Source organism: Ambystoma mexicanum, chromosome 1q (assembly GCF_040938575.1).
Source record: "Ambystoma mexicanum isolate Mex_15411 chromosome 1q, UKY_AmexF1_1, whole genome shotgun sequence".
NCBI classification, from domain to species: domain Eukaryota; kingdom Metazoa; phylum Chordata; class Amphibia; order Caudata; family Ambystomatidae; genus Ambystoma; species Ambystoma mexicanum.
In genome coordinates this window covers 1106069641-1106088501 of record NC_090922.1, presented here as the reverse complement: position 1 = coordinate 1106088501, position 18861 = coordinate 1106069641, and the positions used below count along the sequence as shown (strand labels likewise).

The following is an 18861-nucleotide window of genomic DNA, read 5'->3' as shown; positions in this document are numbered from 1 at the left end:
CTGCTCTCTGCTCTGTATCCTGCTCTTCACCGCTGTACTGTTTCGGCTCTCCCTGCATGTGCACACTGCTGATGGAGTGCTGCACCGAGTACCACACTGCTTCTCGCTGTGGTCCCGTCCACGGCGTCTCCCGCTCCTCTCCACTTTACTACACTGGCTGTCAGGGTGCCCGGGCTAGCCCTGTGTGCTGCGACCCTCAGCTTCGTGTCGCAGCGCCCCCCACTGGGCCCAGCTGCGAAGGGGGATGCTGCACCGGGCAGCGCTCACCATGCCAGCGCGGTCCTGCTGAGCCCACCTCCCAGCCTCTTCAGTTGTCTTGAGTCCAGCTGGATCGCTTGCGGGCTCCCGTTCTGCTATCCTTTAGGCTGCCTTTTTTGTTTTTCTGCACGTATCGGTGCACACCTCAGGCGGCCATGTTTGCTGCGGCAGCGTGGCTTTGCGTCCCTATTAGATAGAATCCTGTGCAGTGCCCTTATGGACCACTACACACAATAAAGACTACAGGTGGTGATACAAGTTTTACCTTTGGTACAAGCCTGTACTACTATGTCATAGTGGTAGCAGTGGCGGAGCAGCCAGGCTTATCTCAAGAGTAAATGAGCAGTAGCAGGGATCACAAAGGGACCACAATTACTGTGACTCAAGCAAACACTGACTCAAGGTTTCAGGTAGAAAAATATAAGTACATTTATTTTTAAACCATTCGTTATAAACACAACACTTCTATTAAACTTCAATAAAAACCACACGTTAAATATACTACAACTAACCAATTCACTTTGTACAGCAAGTCTCAAGGTAAGTACCCTGTGTTGGAATGAACCAGTGTTAGGCACAAAAACACGTTACCGCGGATACGATTGCAATCACTTTTTGACAATTCGGTCTACTAAACAAACGGGTATCCGTGACATGAAATGCTACCGAGGCAAAAACACACTTAGCATCTGAACTACCCAGAGGGAGTTGGATGCAAAAATCACAGACAATATTTTGGTTAGGCAGGCAGAATCAAGAAACATTCGGAGACAGGAGTTCAAAAGTCAAAGGGCCGGAGCCAGGGTCGAAAGACACCGGGGCCAGTTGCCGAAGATCACACGGTCTAACAGTTCACGATTCAACAGAGCCAAAAGTACTTAGATATTGTTAATGTTCGGAAGCAAAAGTTATAAGAAGGGGGGAAGACAAGGTCAAGCCTTGGAAATGAAGAAAAAGGGATTCACCCAGTTTCCTCAACAGAACACAGTACCTTGTTCCAATGGTGCAGCTGGTGCCCTGGCAGTTGTTCCTGTTGGTTTCCCGCAGACCCACGATTCCTGGAGCTTCGTCGAGAAGGACGACGTCTGAAGGGGGTCTGCACCACACAGGGATGAGGCCGGCAGCAGCGACATGGAATAAAAGGTGCGCTCCTTAAAAACAGGAGAGGCTCTTTAGGTGGCTATCCGGACCACTACAGCAGTGTGCAGTGATTTCGACCACGGAAGAGGATCCTCTGGCTGTAGAAGATGGGCTGGTTAGCCCCACCAAGCTCAAGGGAAGAAGGCTCCGGACTGGATCTTCTGAGTCGTTGAAGGGCAGATGGCTCAGGACTGCAGCAGGGCTTCACCGGACGGGTTAGTTGCACCAGCTGTCGTTCTCTCCGCTTCTCTTTCGTTCCTTGTAGTTACAGTGGCGACTCTTGACTTCTAGCCCAAGAGACCTGCCTTTTATGCGAAAAAACCCCATTCACGCAGCCTGGCTGTCAATCTCCCAGCGGGGGGGGGGGTTGTCCAGCCCGGACAACTACCCTGGCCAATCATGACAAAGTGCGACTTGGATTTCCTAGGATACCCTGTGCAGGGGGTGACTACACCCCTCCCTCACATTCAGCCCACCTAGACACCCAGGCGCCTTGAGGAGGGCTTCTGGGCAGAAGCCCGCCAAAAGACAATGAACAAAGAAGGCAAACCTAGTTTGCCGCGCAAATTAAAACACAAGAAGGACTTTAACAAAAAGAAATGGCGAATAAACCCAACCGGAGCCAAGAGAAAGACGATTTGGTCAAGCGGGTTTATGTTCGAGGATAATATAATAGCCAAGAACAGTACCACGTTTATCTAATATAATCGAGGTAGAAAAGTTAGGGTAGCTACCACTACCACCAGCCAAGTCTAAATGTTAAAATAGCGAAACAATGCTCTAGGAGGTACAGATACAAAGGGATACCAGTTAACCCTTTCCAGTACTCCATGGAAGATGGGGTGTTGTACTGGATCTGTGGTAGATTGACTAAGTAAAGTTAATGGTAACTTTACCCTTTTGTGGGGGACAGTAATCGCCTCAGAAAGGGAGTCGAGGGAAATCTCAAAGACAACCCTGTGCCATGGCACTGAAGGTGCTGTGTGACACACAAAAAGAAGGGGGCTACTGAAGTGGTGTACTTCAGAGTCCACAATCACAAAAACAGATGGAAACGCATAGCAAAACACAGATAAGAGTGGGGGGGGGGGCGCTCTCACTCTTACCAAGTGGAAAAAAAATAAACTCCAGAAGTCCAGCAAAGCTGCTGGGGGACTCACTAAGTGAGGGAAATTGGCCATAAATGAGAATTCTCCCTAACCGTCCCCTTCTTGTCGGCGGGTTCTGTGTATTCTTGAGCAAGTATGTTCTCTCCTGGCACAGGTTCAGCACCTCAGGGGTCCAAGAATCTGCAATTATTTCACTTATCCAGCATGGGGTCTGGCATGGATTCACATGCTCATGAATATTCCCCGTCGTCATGCTGGGAATCCTCAGTAAAGAAAAAATCAGTATCAGTTTCGTTTCTGATCTGTCTTTCTTAGTAGTAACCAATCACTGGTCTCTGGGTCATACTGCCCCCAGCCAATGACTGCCCTCTCCCTAAGCCCCTCCCCTGGCAGCCATCCTCAGATTTTTACTGTATGTTCAAGTGTTGGGAGTCCTTGTGCTATAGCTCTCGAGCTTTTACTGCGTTTTGCGATTTTTCAAAGAGTTTAATCTAATTTTTTCGGTCAATCGAGCCTCAAGTTCCACCATTTCTACTTCTGATCAACGGGGGCGTGTTTCAGAATTTTCTACGCCCCTCAAGGGCGAAGTTTTCGTCGAGTACGCTTCTTGGAGGATTCCAGAAGACCTTGAGGCCTACCTCGTGGACATGGCCCAGGACAAGGGAAGCTCGACACCCGGATCCAAGCTGTTCAGGAACTGCCCTGGATGCGGATTGCAGAATGTGTTTAAGGAGGACGAGCATTCTAGATGCCTTTACTGCCTTCACGAAGACAAAACTCACATGGAGAAGGACTTTGCGTTTTGCAAGAACATGTCGGAGCGGACCATGAGGGATCGGCAGATCCGCCTCACCAACTGGCTAGAAGGAAATAGCCCAGCGGTAGGTGAGAAGAAGAAGAGGTCCGAGCGGTCTTCGAAGTCCTTTAAGGGCGCTCCAGTGACGGGGGCCCAACAGAAGGCTAAGCACCGCGAGTCTGCGGGCACTGGGAGCACCGAACGGTTGGGCTCCTCGGCTGCCAGGCAGGGTGCACTTTCACCTACGCCATCAACCACGAGCCAACGCTCTGGCTCGGCGTAGTGAAAGTCGGAGATCCCGAGTAAGCTTCTGGAGAAGCCCCGGTCGATCCCGACGAAAGCAGCTGAGGGGGAGCAAGGCGGTGTCCCTCCCCCCCAAGGTGGAGGCCTCAAGCACGCCAAAAGTCGTGAAGGCCCTGATTCACCCGGCTATGACCTCTGCGAGGGCGTCGTGGCGGCCCTGGTGAAGCCTGTGGAGGTTACCCCAGTGGAGACGACCTTGGGGCCCAGAGTTTCCCTGCCACCGCAGAGGGAATCCTCTTTTCAGCCCATTGATAAGACCCCTGTGAAGACCCTGGTGGAAAAGGAGGGGAGGGGGCCGGTGGCCATCACGGACTCTGATACAAGAGGTTTGAGGAGGTCCGGTCCCGGGGAGGTGGACAAAGAGAGCGACGGTGGCGCCGACGAGGCTTCTGGGGAGGAGGAGCAACCATCGTAGCCAGTGCCCGACAACTAGGTAGCCATTTTGATGGCAATCCAAACCTTATGCACGGAGATAAAGACAAGGTTGCCTCTACCCCCAACGGACGACCCAGCAGAACCGGGCCCACCGGGAAGCCCTCTAAACAAGCAGAGGAGAGTTCACCCGCCCCCCCGACCCCACCCGTCTTTCCAGTCCTTACGGCCCGCTGAGCCTTAATCTCCTTCCTCTGATCCTAGGGATGACACGGGAACAGATACGGCCATGACTGGGACGGATGACGACGGTGGTGACGACGGTATGGGCTTTCCATCACCACCCCCTCGGGCCTGCCCGCCCGACGAAATTGGCTCCTTCCACGCCATGATTTCCAGGGCATCTGAGCTTTTCCTGCTCTGCCCCGAAGATCAGAAGAAGGAAGGCTTCCTCTATAAACGGCACGAGGCCAAGAGGAAGACTGTCCTCGCGGTGCCGTTGCTTGACGACATCTGGGACGGGGGACTTGCTTTCCTGAAGAACCCGTCCACAAAGCCTGCCAAGAGGGGTCGGTACGAGAAGAAGTACCGGGTCCCCGATTCTGCCCCTTTGTGCCTCAAGGCGCGGCCGACCCTGGATTCGGTCGTCTCGGCGGCGGCCAAGAAGAAGAAGGCGGCGGGGGCGACGGCTTCAACTTCAAGCCTCCCACCTGACAGCGAGGGAAAGAGAGTGGACGCCATGGGACGAGGAGTCATCTCGTCCGCGGCAACGACGATTAAGGTGGCCACCGCCCTAGCAATTGTGGACCGCTATGACAGGGAGTTGTGGTACAAGATCGCCCCCTTGCTGGACATCCTACCGGACGAAAAGAGGGCAGAGGTCCTGGGGATCCTGCAGGAAGGTGAGGTGGCGTTGGACCACGTCATAACGGTGGCCACAGACATCGTGGACACTGGGTTCCGCCAGTTGGGCAACGGTGTTTGCCATTGACGGCGGGGATGGCTCAAGGCAACAGATTTCCGCCAGGACGTGCAAACCAGAGTTCTGGACATGCCCTTCGACGGGAACAACCTGTTTGGAAAGACAGTAGATGTGCACTTCAGGCCATCAAGACCGACACGTAGACGGTTCGGGCCTTGGGAGTTTTGCAGCAACGACGGCCGCCCTTTCGGAACTCCGGAGGCAAGCAAGGTGCTGCCTCCAAAGGATTCGGCGGTGGCTCCTTGACGTACTGCCAGGCAGCCCATTGCTCATCACAAGAGGCCTACAGAGGGCGCGGTAAGTCAGGAGGATCCCGTCGCCAAGGAGGCCAGGGCGGCAAGGCCGCCTCCAAGCAGGACTGAACCGGACGTAGTGTCGGGCCCCCACCTGAGCACCCCAGTGGGAGGCTGGCTGGTGAAGTTCGTCAGCGTGTGTGAGTCCATCTCCACCGACCATTGGGTGCTGGATGGCCTGGCCCATGGGCACACTCTCGAATTTCTAAGGAAGTGCCCCCGAATTCCTCCCGTGGACAGGAAGGAAAATCACATCCAACAACTGCTGTTAGAAGTAAGGGCGATGCTCAAGAAAGGGGCCATCGAGCCTGTCCCGAAGAGGCTCTGGGGCTCCGGAGTATACTGAAGATACTTCCTCGTCAGAAAGAAGATAGGCGGTTGGCGCCCCGTCCTGGACCTGCGTTGGTTAAACAAATCTATCAGGGCCCAGAAGTTCTGGATGGTCACCCTCCAGCATGTGCTGGGACGGCTGGAGGATGCTTACTTCCACATCCCCATTCTAAAAGGACACCGAAAGTTTCTCAGATTCGTAGTCCAAGGACGGCACTACCAATTCAAGGCCCTGCCATTCGTATTGAAGTCGGCGCCCATGGTATTTAGCAAGTGCCTAGTGCCAGTGGTGGCGCAGCTGCGCCTGCAAGGGATCCACGTTTACCCCTACCTGGACGATTGGCTCATCCGAGCAAGGACAAGGGAGCTCGCCGTCAAGCACACAGCGAAGACCATCCAACTGCTCACGGACCTGGGATTCTCCATCAACTTCCCCAAATCCCACCTGGTTCTGTCGCAACTCGCACGGTTTCTGGGAGCCGAGCTCGATACAGTGGCACGATTGGCTTCCCCGTCGGAGGAAAGGACGAAGGCCATCCTGGGCAAGGTGCAGCACCTGCTGGCCACAGACATGGCCAGGATGAGGTCCATCAAGTCATTTCTCGGCATGATGTCCTCTTGCATCTACCTGGTGCACCTATGCAGGCTGCAGATGCGTCCTCTACAGGAGTTCCTCGACGCCCGTTGGATGTAAGCGGCGGGCAGCTTCGAAGACAAGATCCTGCTCAACGAGGTCTTCCGCCAAGCAATTCGGTGATGGGGCACCCGCGCGCATCTCGCGGCAGGCACGGACTTTCAGACCCCAGGAGACAGTGATGATGGATGCCTCCCTGGAGGGTTGGGGAGCGCACACTGGACATCTTCACGCAAGAGGCCTTTGGCTCCCGGAGGAGAAGACACTCCACATCAACATCCTGGAGCTCCGAGCAGTGTTCTGGGCTCTCAGGTCGTTTCTCCCATCCCTCAAGGGCAAGGTGGTAAGGATCTTCACCGACAACACCACCACGATGTTCTACATCTGAAAGCAGGGAGGAACCAGGTCCCCGGCCCCATCCAAGGAGGCCCAAGATCTGTGGCACTGGGCCGTTGCCCAGGGTATGTTTCTGGTGCCCTTCCACCTAGCAGGAATAAAGAACACCATCGCTGACTCGCTCATGCCACGAGTGGGAACTGCATCAGGACCAAGTGGATCGGCTTTTCCGATGATGGGGCAAACCCCAGATCGACCTGTTCCCTCTATTACCGTTGCTACTGCGACTCATCAACCAACTCAAGAGGTCCCAGTGCAGGATGATCCTCGTTGCACCGGCGTGGCCGAGACCGATCTGGTTCCCGGACCTTCTGGACTTGTCAGCGTCCCCTCCCCCCCCCCCCCCCCCTAGTCAAACTATCGACGGACGCATATCTTCTCTCCAGAGAAGGAGGCGCCATCCTCCATTATGACCCGGGGTTGCTGAACTTGCAGGCTGGCTCCTGCGGCACTAGAGTTTGGAGGGTACAATATCCCGGCGGACCGCAAGGAGGTGCTTGCAAAGGCCAGGGTGTCCTCAACTCTCAAGTGCTATGGACTGAAATGGAATAGGTTCTCAGTCTGGTGCCGTGCACAGAAGATTAACCCTCTGCAAATTACGGCCCCTCAAGTGCTTCCTTACCTGCTGTCGCTGGCCAAGGCGGGGCTGGCTCATGCCTCCCATCAAAATATATCTGGCACCGATCTCCCGCTACACCAGTACTACGGGACGATCATCTCTGTGGTCTCATCGCCTGGTGAAGGAGTTTATGAAGGGACTGATCCGTTCATTCCTGCCGGTGAAGGCTCCGGCCCCTGCGTGGGAGCTCAACGTGGTGCTGACCAGGCTCATGGGGTGCCTTTCGAGTCTCTGCATTCTGCACCGTTGAAGTTCCTGTCGTGCAAAAACTGCATTTCTTGTGGCCATCACCTCCGCACGACGAGTGGGAGAGATCCAGGCCCTATCCTGCAAGCCTCCATACTTGACTTTTAACGAGACGAGGGTGGTGCTGAGGACGCACCCCTACTTCATGCCCAAGGACTTGAGGCTGAGAGGACTTTGCACTCGCTGGATGTAGCTAGAGCGCTGAAGTTCTACGTGGACTGCACGAAGAGTTTTCGGAAGACATCACAACTGTTCGTGAACTTTGCACCTGTGAACCAAGGGAAGGCCCTCTCGAAGGCTTCCATTTCCAGATGGCTCTCCGGCTGCATCATGCACTGTCACTGGTTGGCAAACCGACCGTTGCCCGGCTGTCCGAGAGCCCATTCGACCAGAGCAATTGCTGCTACCACGGCATTCTTGTCTGGTGTACCCCTGCTGGATATCTGCAGGGCTGCTACGTGGAGGTCGACGCACACCTTCACGAGATTCTACTGCGTCAACTGGGATTCCAGGGTCGGCCAAGCAGTGCTGCGCAACCTGTCCGCCTGAAGGTGGGCCTGGTGAGGAGGTAAGAGTTGCTTAATGTTGAGTTTATTTCATGCTTAATGCTGAGCCTTGCCACCTCTCGTGGTTGTGCATGTCTGTACTGCTATGTATTCTTATATTCATGAGCATGTGAATCCATGCCAGACCCCATGCCAGAGAAGGAACAAGTTACTTACCTGTAACTGTTGTTCTCCAGCATGGGTCTGGCATGGATTCACATAAGAACCCTCCCTCCTACCTCTCTGCGGCTCTTCACTTGGTCATCCTGCCACTTTACGTGCTACCAAATCTGAGGATGGCTGCCAGGGGAGGGGCTTAGGGAGAGGGCAGTCTTTGGCTTGGGGCAGTATGACCCAGAGACCAGTGATTGGTTACTACTAAGAAAGACAGGTCAGAAACGAAACTGATACTGATTTTTTTTTCTTTACCGAGGATTCCCAGCCTGACGACAGGGAATATTCATGAGCATGTGAATCCATGCCAGACCCATGCTGGAGAACAACCGTTACAGGTAAGTAACTTGTTTCTTCAGGCAGGTTTCAGAGCTTCCCCAATGCTGGCGCCGGAGCAGAACTAGAGCCGCTTGCGTCTAGTCCACCATCTTGCGCAGCAGAGCGCCCACCCCCCCAAAACCCCTGATGAAAAGATTAACCGAATTTTGGGAGAAACCCCTTGCTTGGTCTGAGAATTGGAGTGCAGAGTGTTCTGTGTTCTGAAAATTCTTTGCTACACTATTGCAGCTTGGATCTAACTGAGCCTGTCTTAAGTGTACATACCTGAGGGAGGTGGCTTCTGAATCATATACCGGCTTCACAAGCGGAGCGAGCAGAGTGCAGTGTTCTGTGTTCTCGTGGCCTCCGCAGCCATGGAGCCCATGTTTGTGGATAAATCTTGTTTTGGAGTTTTGCTGAGTTAAGAAGCAGTCTGACAGTCTGTGGCAGGCTGAGGCCAGGGGCCGGGAGGAAGTCAATGACATCACCCCCACCTGAAGAAACCACCCCCACATCCTATGTACTGCAAGAGGTGACACTGGCCGCCAACCCGTTCAGGAACCCAGATGTGCAGCCTCCGAACAAAAGCAAAAACAGCTGGTGCCGCTGATACTGACATAGACATTGATGCTGTATCAAACCTGCCCAACATTGCTCCCTGCCCACTAGTAACTCGTCATGGGAAAGGGCCATACACGACACAGACCAGTTTATGCCCCTTTAACATAGAAGTAGAAATCCTTGCAAGCACTGGGAAATTCATTAATAACATGAAGGAGTCGCGCCTTACCCATGTCGATAGGGAACCAGCGGGAGAGGAGGGTGAATCCATCTACTGGTCTGCCGACGCCTCCCCCAATGCTCTCAACAAATGGAAACAGCATCAAAGACGAGGTGGCATCCCTAGCTTCCCCACCCCCTTCTTCAAACACTGATTTAAACTGCAGACCTACTGGCTCCCCGAAACATGGACACCAGTTATCAAAGTCAGTCGATCGAAGGATCATCTAGTGTAGGCCACCCAACAGCAGCCTGGGAACTGCTTGGCCTGGAACTACTTTACCTGGGCTATTTAAACCACACCCAAACAGCAGAACATGCTTCGTGTTATTCTGCACTCCAGCGACGTAACGCTCACCGCGTCCAGCTCCTGCTCATCTGCTTCTCCGGCGGCCCGATCCTGAAGCCCTATATCCGGATTCCATTAATAACCTGGAAGAACAAGAACAGCATTAGCGAGCAAGAACACTTACCTTCGAGGTAACCGGCCTTGAATCCATCCTGTGCTTCGATTACCTCACCCATCTCCGGAGTTCGCCGCAACCTTCAAAGGTAAAGAAACAAGGACAGCATTAATAACAATTCTTACCTGGGCAAGCAGCGAGTCCCGGCAACAACCTGCGCTTCTCTTACCTCGCCCATCTCTGGTGTCACCGCAACCTGCAAGGGAGAAGGAACAAGGTCAGCATTAATAAAGCACTTACCTGGGCAAGCAGCGCATGATTGCTCATCACTTCAGAACATCAGCACAACCTGTACAAAGAAGAGAAGAGAACACAGGTTAGCAATTAACGCCAATAAACAGTGCAGCGCTCAGCTCATCAATAACTCACCGTGGTCTTCGCCATCGGCACGGCAACTCCGAGATCGCAACTATTCCTGTGAAAACAAAAAGACATTGTTGGGGAACAGCGTAGTGGAACAAGACAGAGAAAACGGAGGGAAAGGAAGAGACAGAAAAGACATTATAACTCACCTGGAAGACAACAAGCAGAGTCGGAGTCACAGCTGGTCTGGACCCAACATAAGGGCACACGGATCAGTGAAGCAACTAGGTCCACGGAACACCCGCACTAACCACGCGCCCCTGCACAGAGACACAGGACGGAGAGCTCAACGCACAAAAACCTAAATTGAGCAATAACCCCAAGGGAGGGGATTTGTACCAGAGGGAGGTGGGAGTCCACCCATCACAGAACCAGTATCTTAACCCTCCATTCTCCTGTTATAGGCGCTACCCAACGTCAGGCACATAACCAAGCAGAGAGGGGTCCCGGATAGTGCTTAGACCTCCATCCAGTACCGTGTGGCGCCCCCGTGGCTACCAGGTGAGCGTAACAGTAACTCCCGTAATTGCGGTTGTATAATGAGGTCTGGTGACACGTGGCTACAACCCCCTGGTACTTTATTATCTGATGGAGCCCAAACAAACCCAAGAAGGTTTCGGGGAACTATGGTGAAGTCCATCAGTGGGAACAGTGTGGCCTTTTGTGCAGTTAACTTTTAACCCAGATAGATTACCGAAAAGGAGAACATAATTTATGATCTGCGCCAGGTTCTCCTCAGGGTACTGGACGTATTTGTATTTGTTTATTTATAACACGCAATCCATCAGGCCCGGGGGCATCAGGGCGCAATTTGTACAAGGTTGCAGGAAAAAAATACAGACCGAGATTACATTACATTACAAAATTTACAGTAACAGCATAGTAACAGTCTTACTAATTACATATATTACATAGGTTATAGTGCAACTAGGATTAATAGAGGATGTAACCTAGGGTGTGCTGAATTAGTAACGGAGGTAGTGGGCCAGAAATGGTGTCAAAGGAAACGGACCGGAGTATGTAGGACAAAGATGTCGAGCATTTCTTATTGCTGGTCAAAGAGCCAGGATTTGGCTTTGGTCTTAAAGATGTTGAAAGAGTCTTCTGCTCTGATGGTAGCAGGGAGGGTGTTCCATAGTTTAGAGGCTAGGACAGGGAAGCTGGTGCCTCTCGCTTTTTGAAGCTTAAACCTGGGAATCGTTAGACAGTGGTTCTGAGCAGTTCTTAGTGGTTGGGCGGCAGACTGGCCCGATAGCCGACTGCAAAGATAGATCGGGGCCTTGTTGGCCAAGCATTTGTGCGCGAGGGCCAGAGTTTTTAGAGAGATTCTCTGCTTCACATGTAACCACTTTAAGCTGGTTCTGGCTTCTGAAATGTGGTGGTTACGAGGGATGTTCAAGGCTGCTCCAATGGCATTATTCTGGGTAGTTTGGAGTTTGGACAGGTTCTCTTGGGTGGTGCCTAAGTAAAGAGCACTGCAGTAATCAATTTTCGCCATGATAAGTGTTCTAGCTAGTGTGACACTGTTGGGGTGGTGATAAACAGTCTGCAGGCTGAAATGAGTTTGCACGTGTAGGCAGAGGCAGACCTGACTGCATTAGTTTGTCTGGATAAGGATAGGGTGGAGTCCAGGTAAAAGCCTAATGTTTTGGTGTCTTTCTAGACTCTTATGGTATTGCCGGCTATGGTGAATGACTGATAAGACGGCTCAAGTTTGCTCAGGCGTTGAGGTACCCAAGATTAGGAGCTCCGTCTTATCGTCGTTTAGACATAGCTGGTGCTGGGCCATCCAGGCTTGGATGACCAGGTAGACGTCATTGAGGGCCTTGGTGTCAGCTAGATAATCACCTGAGATGGGAATGAGTAAAGTAGTGCATCATCTGCATAAAGCAAGATGATCTCTTGTTCCCGGTGAGTCTTATGCCTCTATGGGCATGTTTCTGGCGAATCCTGTCGGCCAGAGGTTTGATAGCTATCGCAAAGATCAGGGGCGAGAAGGGGCAGCCCTGTCTGGTTCTCCTGGCAATCTCAAATTGGGCAGAGTAATGGCCACCGGTACAGACCTTTCTACTGGGGATGTGTAAAGCAGCTTCACCTATGACAGTAAGTGGGGGCAAAGTTACTCTTCTCCAGTACTGCCCACAGGAACGGCCAGGAGACCGAGTCGTAGGCCTTCTGCGTGTTGAACGTTACTGCCACTGCTTGCGTCTCAGGATCTATCCGGGCCAGGATGTTGAGGCGTCGAAGGTTGTGCGCCGTGGAACGGCCTGTAATGAATCCCATCCTGATCGGGGTGAATGATATATACGTCATGTAAGGGGACAGTCTGAGGGCTACCACCTTATCGAAGATCTTGACATCGCAGTTTATGAGAGGGGTCGGTACGAGCCGCACTGTGTAACTGGTTTGCTGGGCTTTAGCAGTACAGAGATAATCGCCTCACATAGCGAGGGGGTGGAGGGAGCCTACCGACCGTACATGCCTCCTGCCACACGGCCGGCAGTCGGGTAGCAAGGGGCCCCTTAAAGCATTTATAAAAATCAGTGGTGAGGCAGTCGGTGCCAGAGGCCTTCCCCGCTGAGAGCGAATCGATGGCTCTCAGTATCTCCTCACTTGTCATTGGACGGTCCAGCGCCTTTCTAGCCTTGGAAGACAAGCCTGAGAGCGGAAGGCCATCAAGAAACGATTCAATATCTAACGAGGGGGCTGTGTCGCCATTAGTGTATAATGCTTTGTAGAAAGAGCAAAACTCCTCGTTTACCTCACGAGCAGTATGGGCCAGTGTACCGTCTGCTCTCAAAGGTATATGGAGAGTACCATTTTCCTGCCAGACTAATCTGGCCAGCAATCTGCCGGGATGTTCTCCCTCACCATACTGTCTGGCGGCCTGGTGGTCATCTAGGAACTTAGGCTCCCAGTCTGCGTGGGCCCTAAAGGTGTCCAGAGCGGTCCCGATCTCACCAAGTGTAACACTAGATGGGGAAGAAGCATATTGCGCTTCGAGGTGGGCAAGAAGGAGCTTGCTCTCCTTGATGGACCTATGGATCGCTCTGAGGATTCCAGCTTCCTTCCCCAGGGCGAGGCCGCATATGTAGACTTTAAAAGCCTCCCACAGAGTGTCCTGAGAGTCCACTGATCCAGTATTTATCTCAATATATTCATTAACACCTGAACCAAGCTCAGACATGAAGACTGGGTTCAGCAAGGCACCAGGTTTCAGTCTCCACGAACGTGCTGTCCCGCATCCCTCACCCCGTATCAACAAGATTGTGACCAGGGAATGGTCTGAGAAGGTCCTAGGCAGGATGACATCCGCCCGATCCCTCAGACAAGTGCATCCGACCATAGCCATCTATCAATTCGAGAGTGCGAGTCATGCATTGTCGAGTAGAAGGAAAACTCACGAGAGGGTGTAGAAGTCTCCATGTGTCAACCACTCTTGGATGCTTGCACCTCTATTAAGGTCTTAGCAGCCCTGGACAGCTGATGATCCCTGGCACTGGATTATTCAAGGTCCGTGTCCACTATTGTATTAAAACCGCCACCCCAAAGTATAGAAATAAGAGCGAACCCGAACTAGAAGGAGGCAAGTTGGGAGTAAAATTCAGGGTAATTGGGAGCCACCAGGGGGCGCCGAGATGCTCTGACGCTCCTTCGTTCATCTCCTCTGTGGGGTGTGACTTAAGGGAACTGAGCCCCTCCCCCCACCCCCAGGGCTGACTCATGGACCCCGTAACGAGCCCCGGACGACGTGGAGCACCAGACGAGCTTTCCCCCGGTCTTTGTGGGTGCTTCGGAGCCCAAGTTTGGGCTGCATATCATTTAAGGTAGAAGGTTCCCGCCTCCTTGCCGGGCCTGCGGCTCTGCGCCATCACTCTGCACCGGGGCCTGACGACCTGGCCTGAGGCAGTTGTAGCCTCTGTCCCTGAGCTGGAGCCTGCACCGCGCCCTGGTCCCATGTGAGTGGTGGTGAGTCGGGGCGCGGGGTACCTGGGTGCCCTGAACTGGGCCCGTTATCGGGCACTCCGGGTTGCTGGGCCCGGCGGGGTGAGTCCCTCTCACCCGCTCCACCGTTGATGTCTCCGTCGAGGACTTGCCCACAGCTTTTCTTTTTTTTTTTTTTCACGCCAGCGGTGTGCGACTGGCAGCGGGCCAGGGGCCCGCCTCCCCACAGAAGACTGCAGTGGATCTCATCTGGGACTCGTTCTGGTGGGTCTACCTGCCTCCTCTCCGGCAAGTGCCCCCTTGGAATTGCGGCAGACACTGGGATGAGTGGATCAGACTCTTTTCGCCCCTAGCAGAGTTGTTGGGGCCTTCTCTATTTCTCCGGTCCCCCCTTCTTGGTCGGCGCTGGGTGGGCGCTTGTGGGGAGGACTTGGGGGGGGGGGGGGGGGGGGAGGTGTAGGGGTGCATGGGCCTTTTCATACTCGCCTGCCATCTTTGCATGCCCCCCCCCTCTGCATGTCACGGCCCGAGGAGTTGGCACCAGGTTCTTCAGCTGGGAGGGGCAACCCAACCCCTGCACTTCGCCACGCTATCTGGGCGCCCTGTGAGATCTGGGAACACCACAGTATTTGTACCACTCCCTGTGTCTTTCTGATGCTCTGTTCATCGGTGGGGTTTGACAGCCTACGGAGCACCCCCCACAAACGGTTTTGGGGTCTTCAGCCAGAGGAGATCTGTGGAGCAGTCACAAACCCCTTTGAGCTTCGCCAAGAGTTTTCTAGGACCTAGGAGGGGCCCCATTCTCCACGGTTTTCTACCTCCATTCCAAGCCGATGTTATCTCCGGATGAGCTGGGCCCGATCCTTGCAAAAGTATTGCTACACTCCCCCTCCAGCCCAGCCCTCCACCGACATGTCAACCAAGGCACAAGCAGATGTCCTGGCATAATGCCCCAGCGGTTAACAAAAACATAATAGCTTTACTTGAAGAAATCTGTGGCTTCAGGGTAGACATCGGCAGGCGACTGAATTCATTGGATAAAAAACTGGACGCTGTTGACAAGCGGGTCCAAGACCTGGAAGTGAACCAGTCTTCAATTGACCTCCTAGCAACCCAGATAGACATGCGACTGTCGGAGTTGGAAAGAAGGGAGGAGAAGTGCACCCTCAAGCTTGACGATTTGGAAAATAGGGAGCGCCGGAGCAACTTATTTCTCCGGGTCCCAGAACGGGAGGGAGAGACCCAGGCAGACATCTTTAAGATCGCCAACTCAGTGATCATTAAATTGTTTGAGGGCAACACAGATGAACCGACAATCGGCAGGGCACATAGAGCGGGTGCCCCCAATAGAGGTCCCAGGTCGATCCTAGTGAAGTTTCATTACTACTCAGAGAAGTCTAAGATCTTTGACCAGGCAATTAAAAAGGGCCCTGTCACCTGGGAAGACTCCAAGGTCGTAATATATCAAGACCTTTCGGCCTTTACCCTGGCCCGAAGACATCTGTGTGGTCCCCTGACGAGATGGCTCCTGTCTAAAGGAGTGAGATACAGGTGGGGCCACCCTTTCTCCCTTTCATTTGAGTATGACGGATACAAATCTTCCTTGGTCACAGAAGACGATATTTAGAGGGTGTTCCTTGAGCTCTTGGGTGATCCCAAGACTGGGCACAGCCATGAAGGTGAAGAATCTAACTTGTTGCAGTCCCAAGCTCCCTCTGGTCCCTCTGAAAGGCGTTGTGTGCGTGGTCACAGGAAATACAGGAAGGTATCCCCAACCTCGCCCGGCATATTATGCTTTCTGTTTGTGTCTGAATCAATAATGTGGGTGCTTTGGCCTTTTGAGGGTCCTCGGAGGTCATGAAGTCGACACGGTAAGCCAGGTGGGACGGCATTTTGTGTGATGTACTTTGCATCTTCTGGGGGCCCTGGTGGGGGGGTGCTGGTCCTCTGGGCTGATGCTTTGGGGTTGGGAGGGGGGGGCTCATGGTAGCATTGGAGTATCTTGTGTATACACCCTTCAGCCTGAGAGAGTCATTTAATGACTTGTTGAAAGATAAGGTCCTGTCCCAAGAACTCTTGGTGGCAATAAAAGACTACTTTGCATTTAATGACAACGGTGAGGTGGGAGAACCTGGGCTTTGGGAAGCCTTTAAGGCTGTGATTAGAGGGGTGCTGATTGGTATGGGAGCGAGAAGAAAGCAGGAGGGAGGTAGGGAGGAGAGCATTCTTAGAGACAAAATAGAGGCTGTTCAGCCAGGGGCAAACTCGGGTCCCAAATGTTCCCGGGCAAATGGTCGGAGCTTCAACATCTCAAGGGTCAACTAGCGGCCCTCTTGGTCAGACAAACTGAGAGAAAATTAGCGTTTTTAAAGCAAAGATATATGGAAAAGCCGATAGGATCCTCGCTTGGAAATTAAGGGAATTTAGGATTAGCAAGAGAGTCTTTGCATTGCAACCCCTTGGAGAAGGTAAATGCATAGATGACACAGGGAATGCGGAGTACTTCCGCCAATACTATGAATGCCTTTATACCTTGGTATATGTGGGAGAGGGATCTGAAGCGGACAACTTCCTGGACTCCCTGCCAATTCCCTGTCTTTCCCTGGAACAAGTGGGCCCCCTCAAACCCTATTACCCCCCCAGGAGATAGTGGATACGATTGGTTTGATGAAGGGAGGTACTACTCCGGGTAATGATGCCTTCACCATCTCCTTTTATAAGACCTTTGGATTTACCCTTGTCCCTTATGTGGCTAAGTTGTTCAATTCCACTCTCGTTTCGGGTGTCCTCCCCCAATCCATGCTTTCAGCCCTTATAGTCGTTATTCCTAAAGAAAGGAAAGACCCTAATCAATTCCACTCCTATCGTCCCATTTCCCTGTTCAACACTGATGTGAAAATTTTGGCAAAGTTGCTCGCCAACATATTGGCCCAGCATCTCCCGGCTCTGGTCCACAGGGACCAGGTTGGAATTATTCCAGGTAGACAAGGGTCAGAAAATATCAGAAAAACCCTGGATCTTATGCACAAAGCCTTGAGTAAAAACCTGGAAGCCTATCTACTCTCATTGGACTCAGAAAAGGCCTTTGATCGGGTCGAATGGGCGTACATGGGCAAGGTCTTGCAAAGAATGGGCCTGGGCGAAAAGTTCTGCTGATGGATTGCCTCCTTGTACAACGGGCCCTCAGCTAGAGTTGTTGTAAATGGCACTGTATCTGACCGGCTCCCTCTTTCCAGGGGCACCAGACAGGGTTGCCCCCTCTACCGGCTCTTATATGCGCTTGCAATGGAGCCTCTCCCCATAGTTATTCGGCAACACCAGGGGATTACTGGAATCAAGGTGGGAGAGCTGGACTTCAAACGCTCGCTTTTTACTGACAATATCCTAGCCTATCTCCCTAATTTGGGTACTTCTCTTCCTAATCTTCTCGACTTGACTCGCTCTTTTAGAATCTTCTCAGGTTTGAAGATCCACCTGACAAAATCCTGTCTAATGCCAGTGGGGCTGGGCTTCCGCAACATTGAGCGTGGACGCGTAGTGGGGGACATTAAAGTAGTACATAACTCCATCCTATATCTTGGGATCTTCCTCCCCAGGGACTTGGGGAAACCCTCTTTGAAGTGAATTTCCCCCCGATCCTTTCCAAAATAAAATCGGACCTAGCCAGTTGGGTACCTTTTGACCCTCTCGTGGTTCGGCCGAATGGTGTCTATTAAAATGAACATCCTCCCCATCTTCTCTATCTCTTCACATCTCTCCCCACAAAGATTCCAGAGTCTTACTTTAAGTCCTTACATATCCTGGTTCTGTGATTCATATGGAACAGCAGGAAACCCAGGATTAGATCTGACACCCTGACCCTCCCTAGTTCCTTTGGTGGTTTTGGTCTCCCAGACTTTCGACTATCTTATAAGGCAGCCCAGCTTAGGGTCATGCTGGAACACATGAGAGATGCGCACCTATTGGACCTACATCGAAGATGCCCACACACATCTGAGAAAAGACTTCTTTTGTACCTCTAATAGCAAACTCCCCAATCTAGTGAAGGATCATCCTACACTTGCGGTTCTATGGGGTCTCTGGATGGAAGCCTACCAAAGAGAATCTAGTCCTTTCCTCCTGGCCCTCTCCTCTTTCATCGCTATGCCCCCCCCCCCTGATCTGGGTAAAAGGGGACTAAGAAACACTCAGAAGTGGTCAGACCTGGGTCTAGAAAGGGCGGCCCAACTTTTACAGCAAAATAGCCTCATAGAATACGACAGCCTGGTGGAGGCAATGGGGGGGATAGTCCGATGTCAATATTCGATCATCTCCGCATAAAAGGTATTCTGACCCACCCCCCACCGGAACAGGGATCAAGCGTGCCCCCTCAAGCCCTCTCAAGAATCTGAGTCCTGATCACGGCTCAGCTGCAAGGTAGACAAGGGTTTAAACAATTCTGGGATGAAAGGCTTGGGTTTGTAATCGAGGATTCTACCTGGTCTAAAATATACTTTTCTCGGGCACTTTGTACAGTACACTGCAGCTATGGAACACAATCTTAAGATCCTCCATGCCTGGCTTCTCCCCCCGTCTCCCCCCCGCGGTTAAGCTGTTGAAAATAATTTTCCCGGGTCTTTCCCCCTTGTGCCCTAGGGATTGTGGTCAGGGGGGTACATGGTATCACTTGTGGTGGGAGTGTCCTTCCGCTCAGATCTACTGGTCGGAGCTTTTGAGCTGGATAAAAGGATATTGTGGGCTTTTGTGTGGCCTTGAGTCCCTTGGAAATATTTTTTGGTGTCCCCTCATCCGAGG

At 52.6% G+C, this 18861-nt stretch overlaps 1 protein-coding gene across 7 annotated transcripts in view; it reads left to right on the top strand.

Annotated features, from left to right (window-relative positions):
* The window catches only part of DIPK1A (divergent protein kinase domain 1A), an 844817-nt gene that overhangs the window by 121764 nt on the left and 704192 nt on the right, over positions 1-18861 (top strand). The gene's annotated exons all lie outside the window — the stretch shown is intronic.